At 44.9% G+C, this 25,533-nt stretch overlaps 1 protein-coding gene across 6 annotated transcripts in view; it reads left to right on the top strand.

The window, feature by feature from the left end:
- Positions 1-1,323: 1,323 nt before the first annotated feature.
- LOC146187709 (phenoloxidase-activating factor 2-like) overlaps positions 1,324-25,533 on the top strand; it is a 213,839-nt gene continuing 189,629 nt past the window's right edge. For 3 of the 6 annotated variants that reach the window (XM_084603508.1, XM_084603507.1, XM_084603506.1), the window contains exon 1: positions 1,324-1,463. The gene's annotated coding sequence lies outside the window, so the exon portion shown is untranslated. Of the gene's footprint in view, positions 1,468-25,533 lie in introns of all 6 variants that reach the window. The other 3 variants (XM_084603503.1, XM_084603504.1, XM_084603505.1) reach the window with 3 other exon arrangements.

Below are 25,533 nucleotides of genomic sequence, written 5' to 3'. Positions count from 1 at the left end.
GGTATGAGTAAACGATTGGCATACATTGGAAAGCATGAGCAATCACTTAAGGCCAAAGGGCGAAGGAATGCCGGGATAATGAAGCATAAGGCATTGTGGGGATACAATAGGTATGAGGTTTTGAGGGGTATTTGGAAAGGAATTATGGTGCCCGGACTTACTTTCGGAAATGCGGTTTTGTGCCTAAAATCAGAGGTGCAGTCGACATTAAAAACAAATTAGAGATCCGTTGGACGATTAGCACTAGGTGCCCACGGAAAACTACAAATGAGGCGGTACAGGGAGATATGGCTGGGCATCTTTCGAAGTATGGGAAGCTCAGAGTAAAATATGATATGAAGAACGCCTGAGGAAATTGGAGAGTAACAGATGGGCAGCTAAAGTATTTAAATACCTGTACTTAAAAAGCGTGGACTCACAATGGAGAAAAAGAACTAGAAACTAACTAGTAAGTATGCTACTCACAAGGACGGAGAAATAAAGAGCATTAAGCAACAGGTGAAAGACAGGGAAGGTAAAAATTGGATAAATTTGATTGAAAAGAAACAGAGATCTGGCTTCAAAAAGTAGGGCACTGCCTCTTGAGTTATCAAAGAAATCTTCCTTCCTGATCTGCATTTTCCACTTACGGTATAATTCAGATCTCGGGCCATCTGGGTGTACACTGCCGAGATTGTAAATGCACACTTGAATTGCGTAACACGAGCGTGCTGCACAGGTGCGGTGACAAAACCACGCGAGAAATAATCGAGGCCGAAAAAATTTTGCAAACCTAAAAGACAGCTGTGTAAGCATTCCCTCCGTAGCCCTTCTAGATAAGGAGTTGCTTTTCCTATCGTGTGTTGGATGATCATGGTGCTCGTGCTTGATGTCTGGCTGAGATGAGTGTCTATCAGGCTTTGTTGTTCTTCTTGTTTTTGATGCTTGCTGTATATATACCGAGGTGTCAGAACAATAAACCTTCAGTTGTTAGTCAGCGCCTGTGTCTCGTCTGCCCTTCTCTGTCCGTTGTGAAGTTTTTCGCTGTTTTGCTCTGTGATGAACCAACTAGCTCGAGATGTTTTCTTCAAAGAACGTGAATACTTTTCCTGGAGACCGCAATCCAGCGGCTGCCAGCATCGACTTTACAAGAGTTTACGGCGAATAAATGCGACACAGAATTAATGTACCTTTGAATGAATGCCTTTGTCTGCGAATATTCAGCTCGTGACGCGCAGTTCCGTCGGAGCAGTGTTCCTGCGTGTCGCAACCTCCACCTGGCGGCCGTCGATGGGAAGCGCCGCTCCCCGTGCGGATCCGGACTTGGGCTTCCGGCCCCGGAAGGGGACTACTTGCACGCGCTGTCGGCGCGCACCCGCACACTGCGTCTGGCGCTGGGGGCCGAAAGCAGGACAGCGCGGGACGTGACAAGTGGGCTCCAGCGGGTTGCAGGAACAGACCTTGGCACTTGTCACCAACTTTGCGTAAGTAAGCCGACCCTTTTTTATTTGCAGATAACATCGCAGAATCGCTTTTTAACACTACGATTTGCTTGAGAACCAACGTTCTCAAATTTTCTTTCTTTCACATGACCGAGCGAGTGCAGCATAATTTCTTGTTAGCAAATATGCCTTAGAACTGACCGTTAGTTCTCCTAATGGTGCTTGCCGTGACCGGCCTAGCACGTCCTTTTTTGTCCATGATCCACTTACGGCCCTGCGTTTGACCTATAATGTTTTGAATAATCAGATGAATAAAGCTCATCAGTGAGCATTGCAAGCCACGGCTCAAGTGTGTGACGTCATAGCGAAAGCAACGCTTATGTGTTCCGAACGAAATTCTATCGGTGTGACGCGGATATCGCGCACTCAGAAATGATGGCCAATCTTTTTGAAGGATTCTGGGTGGATTTACACGTTTAATGATTTCTACACAGCAGTTAAATTTTTTACTTTATTGCCTCAAATATTATTTTCCCTTCCGCTTCCTTTGGCCTCCAATACCGGGAGCTTTTGAACCTTTCTGGTCACTGCACGGACGATAGGGTATGCAGGTCAGGTTTTAGTCAGTGTTGCATTCCCAGTGTGAAGCCAGAGATCGTTAGAAAACAAGTGTTATAATTTGCAGACAAGAAAAAGTAGGTTTTCATGAAGATGGATGCACTTAAAAAGTACAGTATTGCGTTGAAATGGGAAAAGTAGCACAGACGGCAAGTCTCACAATCGCATTTCATGGCATAGCTATTATTGGTAGTTAACCTTGTGCACTGACCGGCGAACAATCTGATACCAGTGTAAAGATGGCAGTGGGTGAATCCTCGAGTGCGACCAAACATATCAAACAACTAGGTGTCAAGAAAACGTCGAACGCCGGCGCAACAGCTGCATTGTCCGGTAACATGACGACATGTGCAGTATTAATCGTCTAACGCCGCAAGTTTCGGCTGAGTCATTATCAGGATGGTTATCAATCACCACTCATCAAATGACGCACACCTACCCCGTCGCGATGGCTGAATGGTTAGGGCGCTGGGCTGCTAAACACATGGTCGCGGGGTCAAATAGTTTCCCATGGAGGCAAAAAACAAGGCGCCCGTGTACTGTGCGCATATTAAAAACTCGAATGAGAAACTTCCGCACATCTCGTAAAACGTGAAATAATCACCCCCAGCACGAACCCAATATGCTTGAGATGAACGGCGCTTCAGGGAGAGCCATCTTTCAACTTTAATAAAAGGCTAGGTGCGTTAATCGTGCACTAGATCTGCTATTCACCAAAGAACCGCACCTGGGAAAGCAACGAAAGAACATAAAAATCATGGACGACAACATGCAAGGCGATAAGAAAGATGCACAAACGAAAAAAAAAAAAAAAACAAAATGACGCTTCCTTTTGAACTTAACACGAGCTTACCCCTGAAAAAAAAAAAAGATAACTTAAAAACATGAGCATGTAAACCAACATGGAAAGGAAGAAGGCACTGCGATAAACATATGAGAACATGAAATGAAGCACCAACAATAACGCGGCGAAATGTGAACAAGGAATTTAAGAACCACCGTTCAACAGCCTGTCAATAAATACAAAAGCCAAACTGGTCACAAAGACAAAACAGAGATGCCCAGCGACAGGAGTGACACAAGAGAACAAGAAGTGAACCGCCAACAATAACAGGGCAAAAAGGGAACAATGACATTTAAAACCACTGCTTAGCAGCATGTCAAATAAAACCAAAAACAGGCAAATAAAGGCAAGGCAGAGACAAAAAATTGAACCTGTGAGCAACGAGCCCATAGCTAGTACGAAAGGCAACTAACACCCCCTAATGTCGACTGCTACCTCCCGTGTGTGAATATACCCTTGTGAATACCCCTATCGCTCTGGACGGCACTGTTGTGAAAACAAGCCGCCTTTGGGCACCTGAACCGGTTACCCGGGGGTCCCTCGGGGGTGGGGGGGCGTTTTATCAGCTGGCACCGCTCTCCTGGCAAATTCGCGGGTTGCGGGAAGCGCATTTTTGTGGAGTGCTCCTTTGCATTGACAGAGGTTATTGTGACGTACCAAGAAACATTTTCACTGGCTGAAAATTTTTACTATGTCGGTCGCGATGCTGAGTGCAATAAAGCAATCTCGAGTATGTCTGCGCGGAAGATCATAGCGAAGTGGACGGTCCCACTCTATCTGTTTGCGGGACGAATAATTAGTATAGAGTAAATAAATAAAACGGCTGCCATCCAACAACAGTGACAATTCTAATCTACAGTGTTTCCCTTCAATCATTTATCAAGTACAGCCTTCGCGTCTGTAGTGCGATAACCAAACATAATAGTTAGAATATCTGTCGCACAAAAACTCATAGCGCAAATTATTGCTAACATACCGTCGCATGTGATGCATACGTACTTTATAACTGACAGGTCAGTGACCTTATATACACTTTTATACTTGTATAAGACCGCTCTTCTGGTAATATTGACTGTATGCTTAAATTGCTCCATTTAATTTGGCCTGCTTATCCAGTGCAAGACCGCAACTTTTGGTCCTTTCCACTTTGTCGCACCACTAATCATACGCAATCATTGTGCTGCAACTTCCCGAAGCAACGAAACAGTCTTGCGAAACATGGCATGACCATAGAAAAACGTGCAAAATAATTAGCTGTAATGCCTCACCTTTCGGTGTAATGTTTTTTATTTTATTCATTTATTTATTTTATTTATTAGATACTGCAGACCTTGCTCAGGTCCAAGCAGGGTGGTAAAATACAACAATATTACAAGTGAACAATACATCAATCAATGGAAACAGGCAACAGCGAGTCATTTCAATCTGCAATTGTTCGGGGGAAAAACGAAAATTTGAAGACATCCGTCCTTGAAAAATAAGGTGTTAGTGAATTCGGATGATGGTGTCGAGTAAGCCTACATGTTGAAAGAGACAGATAAGATGAAGAGCCAAATGCTAAATTTCCTTTACAAAGCATGGAAAGTAACCGCAATCGTAAATCTTTCCTTCTATGTTCGAGAAGTTCAATACCATTATCACGCATTATTTCTGAGGGAGAGTCGTATCGAGAGAATTTGGAACAGATAAATCGTACTGCTTTTCTCTGTACCCTTTCGAGACATTTAATGTTTTGTTTTGTAAACGGGTCCCAAACTACACACGCATATTCAAGTTTAGGTTTAATTAAGGAATATTAGGCAAGCAATTTTACGTTAGGTGGAGCACTTTTAAGCATGTGCCGCAAGAAATATAATTTACGCAGGGCCGAAGAACAGATATTATCAATGTGTAAATTCCATGATAAATTGTTAGCAATTGTGACACCCAAGTACTTATAATTGGTTTGTTCCTGCAAAGGCAACGAATCTAACGTGTAAGTAAAGGATAATGGAGCTTTTTAACGAGAGAAGCGAAGAAAGACAGTTTTTTCAGTGTTAAGCCTCATTCCCAAGATTTTGCACCAATCAGAAATGCCAGCAAGAGAAGCATTTAAATCAATTTGATCGTTTGGTGACATGGTTTCGCGAAAGAGCACACAATCGTCCGCAAACAAACCGATTTTCACAGTGGAATTGATTGCAGTGGTAAAGTCATTTATGTAAATTAAAAAAAAGCAATGGGCCTAGGACACTTCCTTGAGGGGCTCCTGATGTGACTGGAAGACAGCCAGATTGTTGCTCATTAACAGATACGAACTGGTGGCGATTTGTTAAATAGTTAGTTATCCATGCGATCAAAATTTCAGGCAGCTCAAGATGTCGCAGTTTTAGTATCAGTTTGTCATGTGGAACAGTATCGAAGGCTTTGCTGAAATCAAGAAACAGCGCATCAATTTGACCATTTTTATCAAGGCTTGAGGCGAGTGAATGTATTACGGTGACTAGTTGTGTAACTGTCGAATAGCCTTTTCTGAATACGTGCTGAAAATGCGACAGTATTGAGTGTTTATCCAGAAATTCATTAATCTGATTGGCAACAATATGTTCAATTAGCTTACAACATGGGGATGTCAGTGATATCGGACGGTAATTTTCTAACAATGAACGGTCGCCCTTCTTGAACACCGGCACAACTCTGGCTATCTTCCAGTCATCCGGTAATTTTCCAGCGATTAATGAAGCACGAAATATAATAACAAGGAACTTTGCAATGGATTCAGCATATCGTTTCAAAAAAAATGTTTCCAAGGTTGTCAGGACCACATGAAGATTTAGTTTTTAAGTTTAATAGCATCGAAACTATGCCAGGGTGCGAAATAAAATTTGTCTCAGATGGGTGAAACATTTTTTCATTGGATGAACAAATACCAGAATTAGAAAATACGGTATGAAAATAACAATTGAAATGACTCGCAATATCCCGGTAATCGGTAATGATTGAACCATCAATGCAAATCTGGGATACTGGTTTCTTTTTTTCGCTAATATAGTTCCAGAACTTTTCGGTCTGTTCAGCAACAAAGTTTGGTAATACTATATTGAAGTAGCGCTCCTTCGAGGTCCGTACTGCACGCGCAAGCTTTTTTTTTCATTTCTTTAACGTGATCGAGTTGTAGGGTTTTTTTCTTTAACCTTTTTTATCTTGCGGGTCATGTGAATAATGTCACGTGTCATCCACGGATTTTGTTTGCGAATTACTTTGCATTTATCAGGCACAAAGTTATCAATACAGAACTGACAAATGCCTTTAAAACGGCGCCAAAGTGTTGTCACGTCACTGTCGTTAAAGTCTGTGAGGCAGGTTTTCATATGTTCTATTATGGCTGCATCATTTGCGCGTGAGTAGTCCTTGAAGGATCGCTTTACAGGTTTTTCATGAGGCGGAAGAGACTATGGGTACACCGATACTGACAAGACGGTGATCAGATATACCTTCTACAACTGCAACATTATACTCAGTTAACATTCTGGGCAGAAATACCAGATCAAGCACAGATTCGCAGGGTAACATTCTGGGCAGAAATACCAGATCAAGCACAGATTCGCAGGGTCCTTGCACACGTGCTGGCTCCTGAACTATTTGAATTAAATCGTGCGTTAGCATTATGCCAAGCATGATGTTTAAATGTTTACTGGTCCGCGAATGTCCTTGCAAACGTTCCCAATTGATGTCAGTTAAATTTAGTTGGTTTGGTTTGTGGGGTTTAACGTCCCAAAGCGACTCAGGCTATGAGAGACGCCGTAGTGGAGGACTCCGGAAATTTCGACCACCTGGGGTTCTTTAACGTGCACTGACATCGCACAGCACACGGGCGCCTTGCTTTTCGCCTCCATCGAAAAGCGGCCGCCGAGGCCGGGATTCGATCCCGCATCCTTGGGAACAGTAGTCGAGCGCCGTAACCACTGCGCCACCCCGGCGGGGCGTCAGTTAAATTTAGGTCACCTACTAGTAACAATTTATTTGATTGTAATTGAGACATGTTTCCTTGTAGCTTGACTAAATACTCAGGCGGCGCATCGGGAGGTCTGTAAATGGCGAACAAAATAAATTTGTGCCCCAAACACGTGATTTTTATGTCTAAGCTTTCGAGACTTGGGTCGTCTTCCAGGACAACAGCTTCTATATGGTTCTTAATAAGGACTGCAACGCCGCCTCCCCTAGAATTCCGATCCTTGCGGAAAACTTGAGAGCACTGAGGGAACACATCCTCGTCGCTTATTTCAGACCGCAGCCACGTCTCCGTTATCACTGCTATATGTGGATCGTGCTCTAATAAAGTAACTTTCTGTTTTGTTTAACACACTGCGAGCGTTTAGGTTAATAATACGCAGTTGCTTGTCGCACTTTTGTAAAAAGCGTTTCTGGCTGCGGGGAGGGTTAATCTTTACACGCATGTCCTTGGCCTCATCCCAGAAAAAAAGTTCTTTATCAATCTTGAGTTTGTCATGAACTAGGTATATTTTTTTACCCTCAAGTTTATCAGCTTGTGCGCTGTCCCACAGAAGCTTTCTTTTTTAGTGTAGCTTGAGAGTAGTCATTCCTAATACTTATGTTCGAGCCTTTAAGTTTTTTGCAGTTTTCAAATATCAGTTTCTTTTCATTGAAATCCTGGAGATAGAGAAGCACTCAACGGTTACTGCCTTCTCGGCCAAGCCTGTGAATGCGGCCGATAGAATTGCACTCCACATTCAACTTATCCTTCATTACCTCCGTTATAACCTTTTCCTTGAGAAGCTCTTCTGTTTCATCGGGGATGTCAGTTATGCCATGAATAACTATATTTGACCGCCTGTTTCGGTCCTCCAGATCTGTAAACTTTTTTGTCTGGAAGCCAATGACGTGTTCCAATGATTTAAGGGTAGTTTCAACCTGATCGTCGTGAGAAGGAGAAGCTTCTGATAGCTTTTCTTCAATTTTAGTGAACATCTGTTGAAGGTTACTTATCATTTTTTCGGCATTAGTTAACTGAGCTTTCATTTCGGAAATGTCCTTACAAATAGCAGTTTGACCTTCAAGCAACTGCTCAAACAGCTCTTTCTGCGTTGGACCAAGGTTGGCCTCAATGTCCCCACAAATAAGCAACTTGCAAACATGAAAACACTCGTATGCTAGGTCGAGACACTTCCGTGGGCACGGCAGGACAATAATGCTGTGACAATCGCTGCGAAATGAACTGCCGTAAGAACTAACCTGCAGAATTGCAGAGCAGATTTCTGGTTAGTGACATAGCCAGGCTGCGTCCGCCGTGCCCACAGAAGACGTACTCGTGAGGTGCTTCTTTTATAGCGGCGTGAGTTGATGACGTCATACCACGACTGCCAGGTGGCGTCGCTAGCTGAGGCATGATGTCTGGAAATGGCCATGTTGAAATCCGGTCAGTGGAAAAATCAGGACGAAGGCGGTTGGTGACGATGATGCCATCAAATTGCGAACACGCGTAGCCGCTTGTTGCCGCAGATGCGACGAGCTGCAGAATGCAGAGCAGATTTCTGGTTAGTGACATAGCCAGGCTGCGTCCGCCGTGCCCACATAAGACGTACTTGTGAGGTGCTTCTTTTATAGCGGCGTGAGTTGATGACGTCATACCCCGACTGCCAGGTGGCGTCGCTAGCTGAGGCATGATGTCTGGAAATGGCCATGTTGAAATCCGGTCAGTGGAAAAATCAGGACGAAGGCGGTTGGTGACGATGATGCCATCAAATTGCGAACACGTGTAGCCGCTTGTTGCCGCAGATGCGACGAGCTGCAGAATGCAGAGCAGATTTCTGGTTAGTGACATAGCCAGGCTGCGTCCGCCGTGCCCACAGAAGACGTACTCGTGAGGTGCTTCTTTTATAGCGGCGTGAGTTGATGACGTCATACCACGACTGCCAGGTGGCGTCGCTAGCTGAGGCATGATGTCTGGAAATGGCCATGTTGAAATCCGGTCAGTGGAAAAATCAGGACGAAGGCGGTTGGTGACGATGATGCCATCAAATTGCGAACACGTGTAGCCGCTTGTTGCCGCAGATGCGACGAGCTGCAGAATGCAGAGCAGATTTCTGGTTAGTGACCAGGCTGCGTCCGCCCACACCATTTTCCTTCTTGGCGTTTTAGCGTCTTTTGTTTTTTTTTTTGCAACAAGTTCAGTTCAGTCGTGTCCGACTCTTCGTGTAACATTTCATGTAACATTTTTTTTCCTGCCAAGTTCAGTGCCTATGATTCGTAAATGCTATTGACATATGCGGTATGTAATTATTTTGTTCAAATACATTGCGTTTTATGTACAAACAAGAAATCTCATACTACCTCCCCGAATGCTCAAGCCCGGTCGCCGTGTGAAGAATAGGTACCGGGAGTTTTTCAAGCTGCGGTTGGCAGCCTTTTATTCTTTGGCGTGCGTTGTAGTTTGAGCAATGTAAATAAAATACTTTGTTTTCAATTAATTTTTCAAGTAACTGCACTCCTCATCTAGGGACCTAGTAGTAATGAAAAAAAAGACTGAGGGTATGTGTCCTCATCTATTTCTGTCGTCGCTCTGATGCCTACATTGTCTCTTATTTTGACATTGAACTGGTGTGATATTTTATATAAAATATCCTCGCTACTTCATCGTGAACCTGTCTACGGTTTCCTCATGCCCCATCCACACTACCAGAGTTCAGCAATGCACATTGAACCCGACTGCGGCGAAGGAGCGAGGCAGGCAGCGCCCGTGTGAATGCGGGAGCAAGGGCCGGCCTTGCCGCCTTAGAGTCGCTGGAAAATTTTCAGAGTACCGCAAAGGTGTCCGCGGGCGCCATTTTCCTTCTAGACCCAGCCACCGTCTGAACGGTATTCGAAGCCTTCTAACATGTTTTCAAAGTAGCAAAACTGAAAAATTTTGGCACGTTTATAACAGTACCACCAGTGATTATGTGGTCACTAACTTTATTACTTTAGTCCGCAATCGATGGGAAAAGATGCAGTGTGTGGGTGAACACTTCAGGGCTCTTGTAAATCGCCGGCTATTTGGATCAATTGGTGTTTTACGGGCAGCGCAGTGGTGTTACAAAGTGGCGAAATGTGAAATAGCATGTTTGCCAAGATCTTGTGCGTATATTGTTAGAATGCGCTAAAGACACGGAGGGTGATGAATCGTTTTGTATAAGCAAACAATTTAGTGTCGCAGTCGCTGCTCCAAGAACGCAGGCTTTGTTGAAGCATTTTGCGGGAACTTAATTATTTTAAGGCTCTTTGGAAGGAAAAGTAACGCACTGGTCGCACCCCCATTTTCACTCTAAAGAAAAATATGGCCTACTATGTCATTGCTGTCACCGCGCGGTTGTGAATATTGTACTTTTCATTGTGTAATGGTATCACCTTATCTTGGTTCATCGGCATACGCCTCGTGCCGCCAATTTCGACTGTGGTCAAAAATTGAAATGACATCGCACATTGGTCGCATTTCTGCTTGACATACATTTGCCAAAAGCTTCCAGCTCCGAACACATAACTATGGTTGTTGGGTTTAGTTATGGGGTTTAACATCCCGAAGCGGCTCATACAATGAGACACCGTAGTGGAGAGCTCGGGAAATTTTCAACACCTGGGTTTCTTTACCGTACAACTAGAAATAAATAACTCATAAATCTGTGCATAGAGCTTTATGTACATTTGCATTAACAATAAAAAGAAAAGAAGAGCTGCGGCGATGTCACGAAATCGGCGCACATTTTTATTAAGCCGACACGGCGCGAGATCCGTGCGGCGCCGCATGGAGAGAAAGGGACTTTAGGAAAAGCCTCCTTCCGCGCGAGAGAGCGCGTAGCTTTTTATGCGTTGCCGTCACCCTCTTTCTCATTGCCCGGGGAGGACGGTGGTTCATCGGCCTGGAATGTGCCAGACCTTTCGAGGACTTTCTATGGGACCTAATCAATGACGACGCGCGGCTCGACGGGAGGAGAAGGGAGCGCTCTAACCAGCGAAGCTAAGTGTGTGTGCGCGCTAGCTTTGGCGCGTGTTAACAGACAGACGCGGCACGCCCTATCTAAAGAACCGCGCCGCTTGTGTAGTCAGTCAGTTAGTCAGTGGTTGCGGCGTGTTCGCCAGTGCTTCGACTGGACTCCCGGGGATCACCCGCTGCTGACAAGCCCACGGACCTGCAAAGGAGCGGCGCTCGTCTCGTATGGCGGCCACATCGTGACTCTTGAGGCGTCGGACTGCAACAGTGCCCGGTGAACAATTTGGTGTTTATCTAACTCTCTCGTGTTTGATCTGTTGGAAAGCCTCTGTGTTATTGCATCATTCTGTAGTTGCATGCTTAGCGTTTGTATTCTGTGAACCTCTCGTCTGTGCATTTCAAGTGATCTTGTGTATTCCTTTGTATCGTCTCTTGCTGTGCATAACTTGTGTTTTCTTTGTTACTTCTGACTCCGAACCTTACTCTGGCTTGAACCGGCGATAGCTGGGCACCAAACGGCTATCCCCTTCTGTCACTACAAGGTAGTTGAATTCCGGCTGAGCTTGCCACGCAGGTCGAGAACATCTCCTTTGCGACCGGAACAGCTACCCCCACTCACTCTAAGGGTGCCTGGGAGTGTGCGCACCGTTAAGGGCGCATCGTTAATAATACCCTTTAATTAACGGGTGACAGGCGGTCATCGATCCGATCCCACACGGACATGCAGTGTTGTGTATGATTTCGCAGAACTGAATACAGATACATCTGATGCCGGCTGGCTGGATATTTAACTTAATTTGAAGGTAGCTTTTGCAAACTTCCGTAAGTAAAATGGACGCTGCATATTGCTACGCCAGTGTGGCACACGGCGTTGGAAGGTAAACACATGTTGCCATTAGGCGAACCATGTTCACGTTGAATACTTCGTTCGCTTCTTTCGCGGCTAAACGAACAAAATTTAAAACCAACGAACAAGCGTATTTCGCGCAAGGTGTTCCTTGATGGCACGAATGTTCCCTGGTCGGTTCTGTGAAGCCACACCTACCACTGGTGCAGATCACTCTGTTCATCCAAACACAGAGAAAACGTATTTCTAGACTAGTGCCGCACCAGAGACATAGCAGAATTTCTCACACTGCGAGAAGCGATCGGAAAAAGAGGAACTCCCGCGAAGGGATATGGTGACGCGAAGTCACGTGACGCGGATCAGCCAGTAGGCGGGGAGAACGAATTTATTTATTTATTTATTGATACTGCAATCCCAGTGTTGGGATTTTAGCAGGGTGGGAATACAAACTATGTAGTTTAACAAAACAGGCAAAAAAATAAACAATAATTACAGTGCAAGTTGAAGCTCTTCTGAACAATTAATAATAAAACCAAACATATACAACACAGCAGTGAAATAACAAAAGCAATAAAGAGAAACTAGGTTATATGTTGCGAGAACAACGTCAGTGATGGCTGCAGCACTTCATTGTTAGTGAGGTTATTCCAATCGGAAATAGTTCGTGGAAGGAATGAGTATTTAAAGCAGTTATTTCGAACGCGAAAAGGAGTTAAAGTTAGCTGGTGTCGTTGTCGGGTTGCGTATCCGGACGAAAAAACAAGCAAATCGGTCAGTTCTGATCTGTAGTGTCCTTTAATTAATTGGTACAGAAATTTAAGTCGTGACAACGATTTCGCTCAGTTATTGTCGGAAGGCCAGCTTGAATTAAAAGGTGTGTTACTGATGTACGCCGGTAATTATTATATATGTATCGTGCCGCCCTCTTTTGAACTTTCTCTAATTTATTCATGTTAGTTTGCGTGAATGGATCCCAAATGATTGAAGCATAATCTAAGGTAGGCAGAACAATAGATCTGTAAGCAAGCAGGCGTACAGATGGGGTAGACAACCGCAATGCCCGTCTCAAGAAAAAGAGTTTACGGAAAGCGTTACACGTTATGAGATCAACATGTTTATTCCAACTAAGATTGTTACTGACCCAGAGCCCTAGATATTTATATTCTGCCACTTCAGTTAGTGTCATGCTGTTAATACAATAATCGAAGGGTAAGACTTTCTTTTTGTGAGTGATTCTCATTAGTACAGTTTTTTCAAAGTTAATGGACATTTGCCATGCTTCACACCATGCGAAAACTGTTTGTAACGCACTATTAAGTAGTTGTTGATCAGACACATTTCTCACTTCTGTATAAATAACACAGTCATCAGCGTAAAGTCTAATTTTTACAGGAATGTTAACAACAATATCATTAATATATATTAAAAATAGCAGAGGACCAAGAACAGAGCCCTGAGGGACGCCAGAGTTAACTGTAAGCCTGTCAGAAGAATGATGGTTAAAGACAACGAATTGTTCTCTATTTGAAAGGTAGGCTGATATCCATTTTACTAATTGTTTGTTATGAAGTATTGTATCCAGTTTATAAATTAGCTTTTCGTGAGTAACCTTATCAAAAGCTTTCGAGAAGTCCATAAATACGGCATCAATCTGCGTTCCATTGTTAACTGACGAGGCGAAATCATGTATAGTTTCTGCCAACTGTGTACAAGTTGAGTAACCCCTCCTGAATCCATGCTGATATTTAGTAAAAAAATTATTAGCTTCAAGAAAGTTTGATATGTGATTGTGAATTATGTGTTCAAGTAGTTTACAAGCAGTTGATGTGAGTGAAATAGGGCGGTAGTTCTTGATCAATCGCTTGTCTCCACTTTTATGAAGCGGTTTCACTCTAGCAGTTCCTCAGTCTCTCGGCACCTGACCCTCATGTAAGGACCTTGTAAATATAACAAATAAGTACTTAGATGTCCATTGTGCATATCTTTTCAAAAAGGCGTTAGGTATGTTCTCTGGTCCAGGTGATTTCTTTATGTCAAGGTTAAGTAACATGTTTAAAATGCCATGCTCACTAACTACAACATCATCCAGAGGCGGGAGGGAAGCTTCAAATTTCGAAAAAATGTTATTGTCATCATTAAACACGGACTTAAAATGTTTATTAAATTCATTAGATACTGTTTTTGCATCACTGACCAAAACACCTTTGATTTCAAACTCATTATTAACCTTTGACGTTGGGGAGAGCAAACGCCAGAATTTCCCGGGAGACTCCGAGATAAATTTGGGTAACGATTCTTCAAAGTAACGCTGTTTGTCAGCGATAGTGTTTTGTTTGAGCTGGGAGCTAAGCAAACTGATCTTTTGTTCTAATTCCGGAGAATTACTAGTTGCTTTTTTCTTTTTCATCCGTTTCAGTTTTCTTTTTAACTGCAGTGTCGCCCGAGAAATCCATGGATTTTTTGTTATCTTTTTAACAATAACCGGCACGTGGCATTCAATGCATTCATGTATCATAGCCTTAAACCGGTCCCAGAGTTCGTGAACACTGTCAGGGCTATTACAAAATGTATCAAAGTTGAAGGAAAGAACATCGACAATGGAAACATCATCAGCTCGAGAGAAGTTTCTAAAATGCATTTCTGAGCAATTTGTATCAACAGTTAAGCCGGAAAGAGTAAGTAGAACGGCTTGGTGATCAGAGATACCGGGTATGACTACACATTTAGCTGTATCTAAAATTGTGCCAGAAACAAAAAAAAGGTCTAGTGTGGATTTTGAACTTCCTTGTATTCGGGTCGGCTGCTCCACAGTTTGTGTCAAGTCATATGAGAACGCTATATCAAGCATGGCCTCACTTGATTCATCGCTATAGGTTTTGATTGCGAAATTTGGCCAGTCAATGTCCGGTAAGTTGAAATCGCCTGCTAAAATAATACGATCATTTGGCTTAATAAATGTTCTCATATAATCTGCTAGATTATTTAAAACACTGACAGGTGATCCAGGGGGCCTATACAAAGATCCAACAATGTACCGGACATTGTTGTGGTAAGCCTTACAGAAAATGCATTCGATATTAGGCACTCCAGGCATGCTCACTATATTTAAATAATTTTTGAAGATTATGGCGACACCTCCTCCTTTGCTACCACGGTCTTTTCTAAGTACACTGTAGTCAGCTGGTGCGAATTATGAAATGCGGTATGCGGTATTATGAAATTTTTGAAGTGATTCTAGCACTTCCTCCCCGAAAGGTGTTAATGCGGCTAGAAGGGGGCAGTGTGACGGGCGACGTATCCGCGCCTTGTGAGAGGAAGGCGCGATCCGCGATGAAATTTCCCGGCGCCGCAAGGGGCGCTGCAGAGCTCTGGTGTGCATGGAGAACCAGGTAAGGATTAAGACCTGCGGAAAGACGCAGACAAAGAGAGAAGCACACAACACAACGCTTGTGTTGTGTTGCGTGCTTCTCTCTTTGCCTGCATCTTTCCGCTGGTTTTAATCCTTACCAATATGTACCAACTGGCCCAGCTCTCCACTCTACTAATGGAGAACCAGCCGCTGCCGCGCGATCGAGCGCAGCAGCGCGGGTGCGGGCGAGGTCTGGGACGCGCAGACTGCGCTTGTTTGCACGTGGACCGCGAACGATTCGAAGCTGGGAGTCGCACATGTACCACAGTGATCCTTTTGAGGTGCGAAGTTGGTGATTTTGTGCTGATCCTGTAGTAGATAACGCTGTGCGCACTTGTGGCGCAAAAACGCGAACATGTTTTGTATCCGGGCGCGGGTACAGAGCGCGCAAAGCCGAAACCCCCTTGGGTTGCGAAGTGACGTGCTGACAAGGAGCTGACGACTAATTGTCTCGTTTGCGAACGCATGGCATATGCTAAGGACAACTTTTTCGGTAGAGAAGACCCGGGACAAATCTTCACCCAAGACCTGCGCAGTTTCTCGTAACTATCATCTGCCTTAGTTTTTATAACCTTGCCCGTCCACAGAAACCGAAGAATATTCAAGCCTGACCTAATTGTTACGCTATGCCTTTGCTATCAACAGCTGAAAATAATATTTTATTACGCTGGACATGTTTATACTTGAGGACATGCTGGGAGCATTGTGATGCTGGCTCTCTTATTCAGTTGTGCCTCAGTTCAAGCCACAATAATGTGGGTGAAAAAAGTCATAGCCAGCATATCTTTTACATGGCAGGATGTGTGACACACATTTAGCAGCACAATGTTTTGCCAGAATTTTGATTCTGGCCTCAAAGTCACTAGAGCAGCAGCTGAATGCAATTAAGATCCCTGGGCACGCAACAATTTGAAAGGAGAGGTTTATTTTACAGCCAGGGACAAAAGTTTGAGGCATGTTGGCTCGTGGATTGTTTTTTTTTTTGTATGTGGTCGGACAATTATGGAGAACGAAATGTGTGGAATCACGAGGGGACATGCACGCCCCATTCAGAGGGGGGAAAAATATGGGAAGACAGACTAGCGAAGCAACGAAGAAATAAATTTTCCCCACAAATCCCCGTCTCGCAAACGTTTGTTCCTGGCTGCACCATAGAGCTATGCTGGCTGGCGTTATTAAACCAGTAGGGGACGTATTCACATTTTTTGTTAAAAAAAAAGAAAACGTTTCATGCTTTCAGTGTGCATGATTTTGCACAGTTTCTCAGCAGTCTAACAAACTCCAGCGAGTGGGATGCGCGATCTTCATCGTAAGGAGGTTACTGCAAAATATATCCAGTTTGCGGTGCTAACCATAGATTCATTTTTTTTTTACTCTTTGCATAAAGGGCAAGGCTCCTCAAAATTAGCGCCAGAAACATTTGAAGTTAAACAGAGTGAATTCGAAGCAGGCTCTGCATTTGTATATTATATTAATAAAATAAGCGTCATTTATGCTCTTGTAGAAATAAATGATTTCTTTTCCTTGTAATGAAGTGTTTCCTTTGATCTTGTGGATTTGTCTAGCAAAAGCAGTGATGGAAAATATTTAGTGCATGATATATGAGATGCGCCAGAACATCCACAAGTGCACCTATTATTTATGAGCTACAGCTTCCAAGTAACGTAGCCATAAACGGCATGTTGCTGGCGCATGCAGCCCGACGAACAGACAGCGCTCTGTTCGTCGTCCTGTCTGTTTTACGTTTGTCTACTTGTTAGCGTCTTGTAGCACGCAGAGAACTAATTTGCTAGTGCCTCTTCTTTTTTTTTTCTCTCTGACCATTATATTTGCCGCGACTGGAGCCGAACTCCAAAGCATCCAGTCAGGGTTTCGAAATCAAGCTTTTCGCGAAAGCCAAACGCGTACCGAGTTAATATTCTGATATGCGTTGTATTAAAGCCTGCTTTTCCTAAACTGCGTCGCTAAGCTCCATTTGCGCGCTCTCATGGAGAAAACAATGCATCTTTTCATCTCCGATCTGCATACATGTCGTCATGTTGGCAACGCGCATCAGAATAAACAGCCGCGACGGTTGCACAGCAGTTGCAAGTAGCGCCATCTATAGGTTTCATCGCTTCCCTGTGTCTAGCCACCATACCCGTGTGGATCCCGCTTTAAGCTCGCCGCTGGTGGAAGTTAAGCTCAACAACACGTAGGGCAAATAATAGGCGGTACACAGGGCTGCGCTATGGCCGAGTTTCACAGCTTGTCCTTGAAAATATATTTAGCTTAAAACGTAAGTTGCCTTTTGCACATGGCAGCGTCGTCGAAATTCGACAAGCTTGGTTCGCGATAGCAGCTATGTATAACAAGCTTCAAATTCTTTAATGCGATACTAAGAAGGGAAAATATAGCATAGGCACTGTCCAGAGTATATAGAAGGCATGAAATGGGGTCGCACTTATCTGGAAATCATCTGTGATAGTAAATCCCGTGCATTTCTGTCTACAGCTACCAATACAATTGTTAAATATAAATGAAAACAGAGTTACCTATGACACTCATCACTAATGAACGTTCGGCCTGCGGAAGCGCAGCGCTGTTCTTCGTGTTCGTCCTGGCCGCTGCTGTTACTGCCAGCAGCTTCCGCCGTGCGACACGGACGGTGTTTTGGCGTGGTAAAACAAAACGCAGAATTGCCTCACGATGAACAGTGCGCAGTGTTGTACACTGTGGCAATGGCGCAAGATGGCGTCGAGTGGAACCGGTGCACACTCTCCCTGTTTGTTTCATACGAGGCGCCACAGTAAAATGAAGATGACAGTGCACAGGAATCGCGCTTGTCATTACCTGCTGTTGCCCAGGACGTAATTACGACGCTGAGTTGGACACAGTGAAAATATTAGCCCATGGTTTGTGCTCCGTGAGATGTAAGCAATAAGCGTGCGTCCGACGTAAGGAGCAGTGTTTTAGGCATGCCCTGAGCCTAAAAGCGGTCGAAAGAAATTAAGTTCAGGAATCAGTTATATGTGCGCGCTAAGATACAATGCGGAGAATGTCATTATCAATATGGATAAGGTAGTCAAAGTAGATGAGGTGTTTTACAGTGATATATACAGCATCCGAAGTAATCAGAAGGATAACGAGAGTGGCAGAGGTGCAAAGCACTGATATGTTCCGATGGTGAAAACCAAATAAAGAAAGCATTAAAGCAAAAAAAGGAGAGGCAGGTGAAGGCACATTCAGATTTGTTAAAGGATGGTGGGAGAGATCAAACTGGCCTACGGTGCACGCTAATTGCCTCATGACCATCTTGGAATAACGCTGACATTATTTTAATTTGTAAGAAACAGGACCTCAAGGAGTAAAAAAAAAAGAACAATCAACCTACTATCTCTTTCATACAAGGTATTAATCGACAAGGTAATCGACAAGTTACTAGGTAATAATTGACAAGGTATTAATATTAAAATGTTCGTAATCGATAATAAAATAGGGACATCCATAGGCAGGCTTTCATAAACAGTACTCTACAAGAGATCACATCCGCACTATCAATCAGCCCCTATACATAGCATTCATTTATCAGGAGAATGCATTTTACTCGGGCAAACCTCTGCAGTTATGCAGGCACTGCAAAATCAGGGTGTAGATAAGCTATATTCTCACGTGGTGGTGACAATGCCGTCGGCAACATATACGAGGAGACGATTTTAACAGGAATCTACTCGTTTATTGTGTTGACTTGCGCCCGCAAAAGAACTGAACAACTCGGCGGCAGCAACAATCGTGCTTTACGGTCGTCCATCTACGAATGCCGGTTTCACACTTCAGCGCTCGATTTAAAGGCTGCAAAGAAATATTGAGACTCAAGTATTGAGACCGGTGACTAGCACAACCTGGAACAGTGCAGGAACACACGCGAGTGGCCGGAATTTTCGAGATACATTTTTGCGCATCTTGTGCGACAAAGAAACTGATAAAACTGCGGTTGGCGACAACGAGAATGAACAAACAAAGAATACAGGATTGATACGCATGCAGAATCAGAGTGATAAGGCCGCATGCCGGCGGCTGCTAAAAAGACAACAAATAGAGTTTTGATGGTTTCGCGCCACCCCCAATGCTACTCCCTTGAAAAATATTGTCTCGATTTTCCAAAATAAACAAAGCAACTTGAACATAAGCATCACAAACTTTTAAACACCCCGGATTCTAATAAGAATAAGGGCACCGTAAACTGAAAGCTTATGAGCTAAAATATCCAGGGAATAAAAAGCATTACTGAATCAGAATATATGAATAGGCTAACAAGTATTTGTTTAGGCTCAAAGCTTTGCAGTATGCATTCCTTTAGTTCTAGTAATGCTGATTCAGTGGAGCGCCATTTTCTGAAATCAAGCTGTGCATTAGAAATCGCATGGAATTTTTCAAAGAATTTGTTAAAATGGCCATGTAATATCTTTTCAAATCATTTGGACGAAGTAGGTAATATGAATATTGGACGGTAATATTTTTGGGAACATTTTATCCCCGCCTTTGCATACAACTGACACCTGGGACTTTTTCATCGCATTTGGGAATTCCCCCGATTTAAGAGAAAGATTGAATAGATACGTGAAGACTGGTGTTAGGTATTCTATGGCATACTTACCAGGTTTGATCTGGACGTTATCGATATCAAATGCTTTACTGTTGTTAAGCGACGTGAATGTTCTGTAAACCTCTGCTTCATGTGTGTGTGAAAAATATATATACTTTCTGCACATGAGCACCCTAAAACTTGCATTGTTTGGAGATTGTTGTGTTGTATTGCAGTTCCAATGAAGTATTTATTGACGAGTTTATTAAAGCGCTTACTTTCTCCTTTCTGGTGGTAGTATTCAAGCGACAAACACCCTTACGACCCCGTTTGAAGTCTCGCAGCCACGAAAAACCAGGAGCACGTCTATGGCAGGTGATATGTTTGAAGTGACTCAGTGAACTTCGCATCCTCTTCTGAACGAAAACGGCTCGCGTCGGTGTGTACCTCAATCTCGGCGTTCTCATCAAGGTTCCTCGAATACCTTCGCTTGCAGCTCTTCCCATTGAAATGTCACGTCTGCCATTGTAAGCTGCATCAAAGGTTGGGCGAGCCGAGAAAAGGCTTAACAAATCAACAAATCGTAGGTAATACGCGCACAGACCGAGGAATCAGCGTACAGCTTTTTTATCACCTGGCTGAGGAAACTGCGCGATCGCAGCTGTTTTCTGTGGGTAAAAGCGAACTGCCTCCTTGCTGATGATATGACCTAGTAACAACATCTCTTTGTAGCCGAGGTGACATTCTCTGCTTTCAACGTTAAACCTGGCAACTTGATTACGTCAAGAACTGTTCGAAGCCTTCTCAGAAGGTCTTCAGAGTTTGGAGAGAAGAGAACAAAGTCGTCTAAGTATACCAAGTAAATTTGCCATTTCAAATCAACGAGTACGGTGCTCATTACTCGCTGAAACGTCGCTGGTGCAGAGCAAAGGCCAAATGGCCTTGAACTCCAAAAGGCCGCCTGGCGTGATGAACGCGGTATTCTTGGGTTTCTTTCGTCAGCATCAATTTGCCAGCACCCGCTCTTCAGGTCTATTGACGAGAAGTGCTTAGCATTAAGGAACCTATCCACTGTGCCGTCGATGCGAGGAAGAGAGCCATCATCATCATCAGCAGCAGCCTGACTATACCTACTGCAGGACGAAGGCCTCTCCCATATTTCTCCAATTAACCCGGTTTGTGCTAGCTGCATCCACTTGACCCCTGCGAAATTCTTAACCTCATCCGCCCACCTAACTTTCTGCTGCCCCCTGGTACGCTTTCCTTCCCTTGGAATCCAGTTTGTTACCCTCAGCGACCATCGGTTATCCTCTCTTCGCACTAAATCTCCTGCCCATGTCCATTTCTTCTTCTTAATTTCTACTAGAATGTCGGTAACTTGAGTTATTTCTCTGACCCACTCTGCACGCTTGCTATCTCTTAATGTTACCCCTACCATTTTTCGTTCCATAGCCCTCTGGGTTGTCCTCGACTTAGGTAGAACTCTCTTGTTTAGCCTCCACGTTTCAGCCCCTTAGGTGAGTACAGGTAAGATGCAACTGTTGTACACTTTCCTCTTGAGCGATACCTGTAAGCTGCTAATCATAATCTGCGAGTGCTTGCCAAATGCGCTCCATCCCAATCTTATTCTTCTTGTTATTTAAGCGCAAGGTGGCCGATACAAGGAAGTGTAACATGGAGAAAATTGAGCATGCTGTAAAGAACGGGGGAAGCCTCAAAGCGGTAAAGACGAAATTGGGCATAGGCAAAAATCAGATGCATGCGATAAGGATCAAGGCGGGCAACATCATCATGAATATGGGCAAGATAGTCAAAGTAGCCGAGGAGTTCTATACATGTCTCTACAGAAGCCAAAGTAGTCAGGAACGTAATGAGATTGGCGGTAGGGAAAAACAGACGTTCCACCAGTGACGAAGGACGAGGTCAAGAAAGCATTAGAAACTATGAAAAGGGGGAAATCAGCTGGAGAGGATCAGCTAACTACAGATTTGCTGAAGGACGGGGGCATATCGTGCTAGAAAAAATGGTCACCCTGTATACGCAATGCCTGGTGTCATCAACGGTACCGGAACCATGGAAGAATGCAAACATTATCCTCATTCATAAGAAAGGGGACTCTAAGGACCTTAAAAATTAGACCAATCAGCTTACTGTCTGTTACGTGTAAGGTATTTACTTAGCTAATCGCTAATAGAATCAAGAAAACCTTAGACTGCAATCGAGCAAAGGATCAAGCAGGTTTTCGGAAACGATACTCTACTATCGATCATATCCATACCATTAACCAGGTGATAAAAAAATGCTGGGAATATAACCAGCCCTTATACATAGCATTCATTGCTAACGAAAAAGCATTTGACTCATTTGAAACTTCGGCGGTGATGCAGGCATTGCGAAATCAGGGGGTAGACGAGCCGTACGTGAAAGTGTTGGAAGATATATATAGTGGCTGCACAGCAACCATAGTTCTGCATAAAGAAAGTAACAAAATTCCCATAAAAGGTGTTAGGCAAGGAGACACGATCTCCCCAGTACTATTTACAGTTTGCTTAGAGGAATTATTCAGAGACATGGAATGGGAGCAGTTAGGGATAAGGGTAGATGGAGAATACCTCAGTAATCCGCGATTTGCTGATGACATTGCCTTGCTAAGCAACTCGGGGGATGAACTGCAAATAATGATTGTTGACCTAGACAGGAAAAGTAGAAAGGTAGGTTTAAAAATCAATATGCAGAAGACTAAGGTAATGCTCAACAGCCTCGTGAAGGAACAGCAATTTACGTTAGGTAGCGAAGCACTGGATGTAGTAGGCGAATATGTCTACTTAGGACAGGTAGTAACCGCAGATCCGGACCATGAGGAAGAGGGTAGACATCCTTTTTCGTCATGCTATTCAATCGGCGGTAATGAACGCAGAAACGAAGTATTCCGCCTTTATTCTTCACCAGGACGACGGGTGCTGCCCAGGGGCTCTCAGAGGCTTGATGACGTCATCATGAATCATTTAATCGACTTGCTGTCGTATGGTTTGGCGTTCTCGTGACGAAACTCGTTAGAGGCTTTGACGAAGAGGTCGGGCGTGTTCGTCAGTGATAATGCGGTGCTTTACCAATTGAGTCTGTCGCACCTTCGGCTCTGACGAAAAGCACATGCCGTAGGTTTTAAGAAGACTGCGAATCTGCTCTTGTCTGCACCGGGGTCATGCTTGGTTGACGTCGAACGTTGGGAAATTTCCTCGGTTGGGTGCATCGTCTGCGGGCTGGTCGGGTAGGGCGATGACATCTCGGGTGTGTGCTAGGGCATCGAGGAAAGCGATCGTTGTGCCCCACGTGCCGGTATTCTTCCGTGAAGTTCGTCACCAGTACCTTAATTTGTCCCCCCGGATGCTTCTTGCGATACTGAGACCTCATTCCAAGAGCAACTTGGCGTTCCCTTCGACGACACCTTCAGCGATCTCGATGTCTGCGCTACCCACAAAGACTACGACGCTGGATCAGTGCAGCGCGGTCAATTCTTTGTTCGGGATGTTCAGAGCGGCAGACTGCGTCGAAGTCGTAGTAGTAGGCATGGCGTTGTCCGTCCAAAGCTTGATGAGCTTTGATCGAAGGTCGATGATCGCCCGATGCTCATTTAGAAAATCCATGCCCAGAATCACGTCGTGGGAGCACTGCTGCAGGACTACAAAGCTGGTTGGATAAGTGCACGAATTCACTGTTACTATTGCAGTGCAGCGTCCTGACGGTGTAATAAGGTTGCCTGCAGCGGTGCGGATGAGCAGGGAGGAGCGGGAGGATGGGATGCTAAGCGGGCGTTACTTTCCTGCGCTGGGAGGCAAACATACGCTGATGACTGAATAGTCAGCTTCGGTATCGACTGTGCAGTGACTGTGCAATCGTCGACAGCAACCTCAAGGTCACTTGTTCGCGTCGCACGTGGGCCGTGGTGTCCGATCTCGGCTCCGTCGCTTATTGATGTGACGGCCGGGGCACACTGTTGTCACTTCGCTGGGCGGCGGTGTCTGCTTGTACTCTGGTCGTGGTTTCGCCGGTGTTATCGTCGTACGTAGCGGCGGTGTCAATTTAGAGTCTGGGCGCGGGTCATCGAGGCAGTCTTCATAGGATGCGTCGTAGGGAAAGCGGTGACGTTGTCTCTCGTCATCGTAGGTGAAGAATTTTCGGCTTTTCGCCATTGAGAAACCTCACCTCCAAAGGTGAGGGGAAACCTTTAGTTTCCTCTGCGGGGTCTAATGGACCACCTTCGCACACGTGGGGCCGGGCGACGTTAAGGGGGCCTCAGTAAAACAAGATTTTGGGCGAGTTGGTAGCTTACATTCGACATAGCTGCAGCGAAAAAACACAATCACAGAAGGAAGACACGTACACAAGGACCAACGCTGCAGCGTTGGTCCTTGTGTACGTGTCTTTCTTCTGTGTTTGTGTTTTTTCGCTGCGGCTATGTCGAAAGTTAAGGGGGCCCTGTACGGCGATGGCGACCTGAACCGACGGCTTGATGGCACACTCTCTATGATGTTCGAAGGCACAAACAGCGGAGACGCTGCGCAAGTAGTTCTCGATTTCTTGCGGTCGTTCACCGGGGCGGGGCCGTGGTGCGTCGACTACGAAACCTCGCAGTCCGATTCGCCGGTATGGGCAGTGGCGAAGGATGTGGCTGGCCTCATCACAATAGAAACAGATCGGGCGGTTGATCGATGTCCTCCAGGCGTTGCACTTCCTGGTGCTTGAGGGATGTACGTAGGGCTGGCAAACGGGGCCAATGCGCGTCGTTCAGGAGCAGCTCGTTCGTGTCAAGGGGGCTTGGAGCGTCTCGTCGGAAAGCAGGTCGTCGTAACGCGGCAGTATAGTTCATTGCTGTTTGTCCTTGCGGCGGAGCTGTCAGAGCCGTCGTTTGAGGAACGCCCAATGCCTGTTGGACGTCTGCATGAACGTCACCAGCGTACGACGCAACCTGCGGCTGCGTTGGCGATGTGAAGAGTCTGCACAGCTCTTCTTGAACTACCTCACAGATGATCTCTCGTAGGCTGTCTCCGCTTGTTGGCGAGCCGTCATAGTGGCCTGTGGGTTGTACTGGCGGTTCCTTGTTTCCAAGCTTTTTATATATTCGCTGCTTCCTGGCAGAATTCCGCCACACTCTTTGGTGGCTGGCGTACTAGGCTGGAAAATTTTTGATCTTTTACACCGCGCATCAGGAAGTTGAACTTATTATCCTCGGTCAAGTCGGGCTCGGTACGGCAGAAGAGATGCCTCATCTCTTCAACGTAAGCGAGGACGCATCACTTGGAAGTTAAATTCTGGATTGAAGACGATGCTGCGCTTTCTTTTCTGACAACACTTGCAAAGCCCTTTAGAAGCTCCGCCTTAAAAGTGTCCCAATCATGCAATGAAGCTTCATGGTTCTCAAACCAGATCCGCACAAGTCCTTGAAGTGCGAAATACACTTGCCTCAACTTTGCTGAATCGTCCCAAGCGTTGAAGACGGCCGCGCGCTCGAAAATATCAAGCCAGTCTTCTGCGTCTTCATCCGGACGTCCTTAGAAGCTTAGTAGCTCGGTGGCTCATGGGGCTGGACGAAAACGAGAGGCTGCGCTGGTTCTGCCTTCAGCGGCATGGTCACGCTGACAGGGATTCAGCACCTCCACCATTTGTCACTTGGTGGTGACAATGCTGTGGGCAACAAATAAGGTGCTCTTCACAGAATCAACTTAATTGGGCTGACTTGCGCTGCAAAGAAAGATCGAGATAAAACCGCGACCACTGACTAGCACAACGCAGAACATTGCAGAAGCACACGCGAGTGGGCTGAATCTTCGAGATACATCTCGGCGCATTTGGTGCAACAAAGAAACTGA

The sequence above is a fragment of the Amblyomma maculatum genome, chromosome 5 (assembly GCF_055883805.1).
Source record: "Amblyomma maculatum isolate TAMU_Amacu chromosome 5, ASM5588380v1, whole genome shotgun sequence".
NCBI classification, from domain to species: Eukaryota; Metazoa; Arthropoda; class Arachnida; order Ixodida; family Ixodidae; genus Amblyomma; species Amblyomma maculatum.
The sequence above is the reverse complement of the archived record's forward strand: the minus strand, read 5'-3'. Positions and strand labels throughout refer to the sequence as shown.